Source organism: Arvicanthis niloticus, chromosome 6 (assembly GCF_011762505.2).
Source record: "Arvicanthis niloticus isolate mArvNil1 chromosome 6, mArvNil1.pat.X, whole genome shotgun sequence".
Lineage (NCBI taxonomy): Eukaryota > Metazoa > Chordata > Mammalia > Rodentia > Muridae > Arvicanthis > Arvicanthis niloticus.
Window position 1 is genome coordinate 104392813 of NC_047663.1, and position 6867 is coordinate 104399679.

Below are 6867 nucleotides of genomic sequence, written 5' to 3' on the forward strand. Positions count from 1 at the left end.
GTGAGCCCCATCTGCCCAACCTTCAAGGTTCTACCATGTTCTCTCATGCAAGTATTGTCAGGCTGTCGGCCTGTGTCGTGAAGCTGCAATGGATCCAAGTTCAAAACATGGCAACTTTGAAAGATATTACCAGAAGACTGAAGTCCATCAAAAACATCCAGAAAATTACCAAGTCTATGAAGATGGTGGCGGCTGCGAAGTAATCCCGGGCTGAGTGGGAGCTGAAGCCAGCTCCAGTCTGTGGAACATGTTCCTTGCCTCCGTATAAGAAGGCTGATATTAAGGGACCTAAGGACAAGAAGTAGCACCTCATTATTGGTGTGTCCTCAGATCAAGGGTTATGTGGTGCTATTCATTCCTCGGCGGCTAAACAGATGAAAAAATAAAGTGGCTGCCTTCACAGCAGCTGGAAAAGAAGTTATGATTGTTAGAGTTGGTGAAAAAAATCAAGGGCATACTTTATAGGACTCACTCTGATCAGTTTTTGGTGCCATTCAAAGATGTGAGACGGAAGCCCCCTACTTTTGGAGATTTGTCAGTCATTGCCCTTGAGTTGTTAAATTCTGGATATGAATTTGATGAAGGCTCTATAATTTTTAATCAGTTCAAGTCTGTTATCTCCTACAAGACAGAAGAGAAGCCCATCATCTCTCTTAATACCATTGCGACTGCTGAGAACATGAGCATTTATGATGACACTGATGCTGATGGGCTGCAGAATTACCAGGAATACAATCTGGCCAACCTCATCTACTACTCCCTGAAGGAGTCCACCACCAGTGAGCAGAGTGCCAAGATGACTGCCATGGACAATGCCAGCAAGAATGCTTCTGATACGATTGACAAATTGATGTTGACATTCAACTGCACCCGCCAGGTGGTCATCACAAGGGAGTTGATTGAAATCATCTCTGGGGCTGCTGCTCTGGATTATTGAAAATCAAGTTGCATTTTCAGACAAGAGGTAAAGAAGAAAAACCCAGTAAGCTGATTTTAACTGATTGTTGTCTTTGTTGAAGAAACTTGGTCCATTGAGTTACAAAGACAGCAGGATATTTGTAAATTATCTTACACTAAATAACTTAAAATGAGAAAAAAAGATAGTATCTCATATTTAAATACTGGAACACATAGCAGATAACTTCTTCAAATTAGCATGAAGATTATCACTTTAATGGGGATTCAATATCAAATCCTTAATAGGCTCAAAATAAATTTTTTAAAAGGACTATAGCTAAAATAGAAGACATTATTATTAATTTCTGGTGAATTAAATTCTAAACAAGACTTTGGAAATTTAGCCTAGATGCATGGCACAATGTTTGAAGAAAATTATTTTAACAGTAAATGTTATTGTTCTTTCACAGGAAATTTTGTGTGAGTTTTACACAACAAATGAAACCAAAATCTATATTCACAATATGAGGATCAAGGACATTAATTGGGTTAACATGACAAAAGCCAGAGAGAAAATCATCCTAGGTCCTACTTTCTATCAGAGATATATTAAAGAGAGATCAAACTTTCCCTTCTAACTGAACTGTTTGCACTTCTCAGAGATTTTTGGAGCTCTTTTTACTTCATTTGGAGGAATGCTATTTCATCAGTGATGCTGGCCAGAAGGCTTGCAATGATGTTAATAATGCTGTCCAGGAACCAAGGTGTGGTGAGAAATGAGCTTGTATGACCTCTGTCAGGACCTGGTTGGTCTAAATAGGTAACCAGGACATAATCAACCTCCTTTAAAAGTTGCTTTGCTGGTTTTTGGGAAAGCCTTGTTATAACAACTTTTTGTGTTAAAATAACCTTAAATGTAAAGAAACCACAAAATCATTAGTGAGAGTAGCTTTTTAACTTTACACACACACTCAGCTGTGTTTTGTCCAGTTTTGTGTACCTCTCTCTGTTTCACCTGGCCTTCCTTCCCACTACTTTCTCAAATATTTCATAGTTACAGATATGACGTATCGTTTTCCTGGAATACCTCACAGCTTTTATCACACATCATCCTAATACTATCATCAAAATTCACTGATGAATTTTCTTTGATACAGTACGATTATCTAAAAATTTATTTTTTTGAAATTTTGTTCATTGCTCAAATTTGTTTTTTCCTTTTCTTTTCTTTTTAATGTGGTGGGGCTTTTAATTCTAACACTTTCTCAGCCCTAACTTAAGGTAATATATATAGAGATACTTCATATAAAGCACGAAGTGCCTAGTACAAAGACTTTTCCTCTGATTGAATTGATTGTTGTTTTCTGTAAACACAAACTTTGACCAATATGGGGCATCTACGAAAGTTTGTTTTTAATGAGCACCCCAACTGCCTTTTTTAGACATGTTTAATCATGGGAGCAGACCAAGACTTACAACTTGGTGAGCATAATACTCTCTGAATTTTCTTGTAGTTGCTACCACTGACAATTTCCAGTCAGAAAACCACCAGCGATTCCTGTAGCTGGCATCATTACTGCTAGGATTTTTCAGGTGATTAATTTCCTCTTCATGTATGATTTTCGTTGTCTGCATTGGTTATTGTGCATTGTTATGGTTTTCTTGAATTTTGCAAACTCACAAAATTTTAGAAAATGTCCATTAGTTAGTCATTCCCTAAGTCTCCTTCTCATGGGTACACATTTTTACACTCCTTCATTTTTGCAGCTTAATTCTTCTCTCACCCATTCTTAGAACTCCAAGCCAGATCTGATTCTTTGAAACATTTCTCCTTTCCTCCCAAGAATATCTTGTTAGAATGTGACTCCTTTCTTTCATTTTTTTAATTAATTATTTCATGCGACATGTTAGGAGCCTGTATTCTGGGAGCTCCGTGGAATAGATGCCTGACCCCTGCAGGGTCTCCAGGCTACTTCCAGCCAGCGCTTCTACCAAAGCTCTGGGAGCTCTGTGGGGTCCAGTTAGTTGATATTGTTGTTCTGCCTATAGGGTTGCAACCTCCTTCAGCTCCTTCAGTCCTTCCCATAACTCTTCCATAGAGGTCCCTGGGCTCCGAACAATTGTAGGCTGTTAGTATCTGCATTTGTTCTAGTCAGGTGCTAGCAGAACCTCTCAGATGAGAGCCATACCAAGGTCCTGTCTGCAAGCACTCCTTGGCATCAGTAATAGTGTCAGGGTTTAAGGTCTACAGATGGGATAAATCCCAAAGTGGGTTGGTCTCTGGATGGCTTTTTCTTCAGTTTCTGCTCCATTATTATTCCTACATTTCCTTTAGACAAGAACAATTTTGGGTTAAAAATTTTGAGATAGGTGGGTGCCCCATCCCTCTACTGGGAGCCATGCCTATCTACTGGAGGTGGTCTCTTCAGTTTCTATCTGCCCTCTGTTTCATATTTTGACTAATGTCATCCCCGTTGGGTCCTGGGAGCCTCTCACATCCCTGATGTCTGGGACTTTCTAGTAGTTTCCCTCACTCCCCACCCCTCACTGCTACATATTTCTATTCATTTTCCTCACTCTCTGGACATCTTTTCTGTCTCTTCCCATACCTGATCCTAACCACCCCTTTCCCCTATTTTCCTGCCCTGGTCCCTCCTTCCTTCTGCCTTCCATGATTATTTTGTTCCCTCACCTAAGTGGGATTGAAGCATCCACACTTTGGCTTTCCTTCCTGTTAAGCTTCATATTGTCTGTGAGTTGTATCATGGATATTCTGAGATGTTGAGCTAATATCCACTTATCAGTGAGTACATGCCATATATGCCCTTTTGGGTCTAAGTTACCTCACTCAGGATGATATCTTCTAGTTCCATCCATTTGCCTGCAAAATTCATAAGTATCATTTTTAATAGCTGAATAGTATTCCATTATGTAAATGTACCACATCTTTCTGTATCCATTCTTCCATTGAGGGACATCTGGGTTGTATCCTGCTTCTGGCTATTATAAATAAGGCTGCTATGAACATAGTGGAGTGTGTGTCCTTGTTATATGTTGGAACATCTTTTAGGTATTTGCCCAGTAGTGGTATAGCTGGGTATTCAGATAGAAAAATTTCCAGTTTTCAAAGAAAATGGCAGATTGATTTCCGAAGTGGTTGTACTAGTCTGCAATCTTACCAGCAATGGAGGAGTGTTCCTCTTTCTCCACATCTTCTCCAGCATTTGCTGTCTCTCGAGTTTTTGACCTTAGCCATTCTGATTGATGTAAGGTGGAATCTCAGGGTCATTTTAATTTGTATTTCCCTAATGCCTAAGGATGTTGAACATTTCTTTAGATGCTTCTCAGCCACTTGAGAATCCTCAGTTGAAAATTTTTGTTCAGCTCTGCACCCTGTTTTTAATTGAGTTGTTTAGTTTTCTGGAGTCTATCTCCTTGAGTTCTTTCTATATTTTGGATATTAGCCCTCTATTGGATATAAAGTTGGTAAAGATCTTATCCCAATCTGTAGGTTGCTGTTTTGCCCTATTGACAGTGTCCTTTGCATTGTAGAAGCTTTTCAGTTTCACAAGGTCCCATTTATCAATTGCTGATCTTATAGCCTGAGCCACTGGTGTTCTGTTCAGGAAAATTTCCCCTGTGCTGATGTGTTTGAGGCTCTTTCTCAGTTTCTTTTCTATTAGATTCAGTGTATCTGGTTTATGTGGAGGTCCTTGATCCACTTGGACTTGAGCTTTGTACAATGAGATAAAAATGGATGAATTTACATTCTTCTATATACAGACCTTCAGTTAGACCATTACATTTGTTGAAAATCCTTTCTTTTTTTCACTGTATGATTTTGACTTCTTTGTCAAAGATCAAGTGACCATAAGTATGTGGGTTTATTGTGGGGTCTTAAATTCTATTCCACTGATCTACCTGTCTGTCTCTGTACCAATATCATGTGGTTTTAATTACTATTGCTCTATAGTGCAGCTTGAGGTCAGGGATGGTGATTCTCCCAGTTTTGTTTTTTGTTTTTTCTTTCTGTTTAGAATTCTTTTCACTATTATGGGATTTTTGTTATTTCAGATGAAGTTTAGAATTGTTTTTTCTATCTCTGTGAAGAATTGAATTGGAATTTTGATGGGGATTACATTGAATCTGTCAATTGTTTTTAGTAAGATGGCCATTTTTATTATGTTAATCCTGCCAATCCAAGACCATGGGTGATCTTTCCATCTTCTGAGGTCTTCAAATGCTTTCTTCAGAGACTTGAAGTTCTTGTTATACAGATCTTTCACTTGCTTGGTTGGAGTTACATCAAGATATTTTATATTATTTGTGAGTATTGTGAAGCGTGTTGTTCCCCTAATATCTTTCTCAGCCCATTTATCCTTTTTAGAGGAAGGTTACTGATTTGTTTGAGTTAATTTTATATTCAGCCACGTTGGTGAATATTTTATCAGGTATAGGAGTTCTCTGATAGAACTTTTAGGGTTGCTCATGTATACTATTGTATCATCTGCAAGAAGTGATACTGTGACTTGCTCCTTTCCAATTTGTATCCCGTTGGCTTCCTTTTGTTGTCTAATTGCTCTAGCTAGAACTTCAAGTACTATATTGAATAAATGGGGAGAGAGTGGGCAGCCTTGTTTCTTCCCTGATTTTAGTAGGATTGTGCCAAGTTTCTCTTCATTTAATTTGATGTTGGCTGTTGGCAAAGGGATCTTTGGATCTTAGAGTCCAACATTCCAACACTAGGAGCATTTTCTAGATAATACCATATAAGGTATATAATACTTTCAGGTGCTTTTTAAAATTTATTTTTATCTTTTATTTTTGTTTTGTATCCAATTTATTAAACAGTAGCTCTCTTTGTGGCTTTTTTATACTCTCTTTGTTTTGGTAAACCTGTCCCTTTCCCATGCCTTCATCTCTATCTCTTTAACAATCATACCCAATTGTACTTTTTCTACCCTAGTATTCTCCATCTACATTTTATTTTATTTTTTAACATGATACTGTTACTCTTCTCTACGGCAATTCCTCTTTTCCTTCTTCCATGGTATTTTTTGTTTAGGAAAATTTGGGTCTCTGAAACCAAATGAAGATTTATTGATAGCTATGTGACCCTGAAAAATATAGCAAATAATCCTCCATATCTACATTTAGAAAATCAGTTAACAATAATCGCTACTCATGGGAACATGATGGAGGTTAAATGAGAAAATATATGTGTGTATAGAGCAGTATCTGTCATATCATAAACCCTATATAAGTAATAGTTGCCATTTTCACATTTTTGAGGCTACAAATGAATATAATCACAACATATTTAATTTTCAACCATATATTAGTGCTTAGTACAGTATTGGTACTATCAATTATTGGAATCAATGAGTTAACTTTATCTGCTATTACTTCACTTTAAATGACAAATTTAGTAATGAATCTTAGCTGTCAGCTTAACATAGAATCATTGGAAAAAGCCTCAGTTGGAGAATTGCCTTAGTCAAGTTGGCTGTGGGCTCGTTTGAGGTGGGGCATGTCCTTAGTTGCTAATTGATGTAGGATGGCCCAGACCGCTGCGGATGATAGTATCCCTAATCAGTCCAGCCTGGATTGTATAAGAAAAGCAGTTTAATTTGCCATAATCAACAAGCCAGGAAAAAAAATCTTTACATAGTTTATGTTTCAATTCCTGCTAGAGTTCCTGCCCTGTTATCCCTTAATGTGCTGGGACCTAAGTTATACACGTAAATAAAACTTTTTCCTCATAAGTTGTTTTTGGTCAGAGTGTTTTACCACAAGAAGCCCTACTAAAACTTTAAAGAATGCTGTAATATTCATTGGCCTCTTAAATTATGAACAAACCAGTTAAAGATTCAAAAGAGCTATTGTCTTCTGATGATTATTTGGCTATATAAGTATATTTTGGGCTTATACCTACAGAAAGCAATGGTTGTTTACTACTGACTATCTGCT

At 37.5% G+C, this 6867-nt stretch overlaps 1 pseudogene; it reads left to right on the forward strand.

Moving 5' to 3' along the window:
- Positions 1–35: 35 nt before the first annotated feature.
- On the forward strand, positions 36–1008 carry LOC117711309 (ATP synthase F(1) complex subunit gamma, mitochondrial pseudogene; annotated as a pseudogene).
- The last annotated feature ends 5859 nt before the right edge of the window (positions 1009–6867 follow it).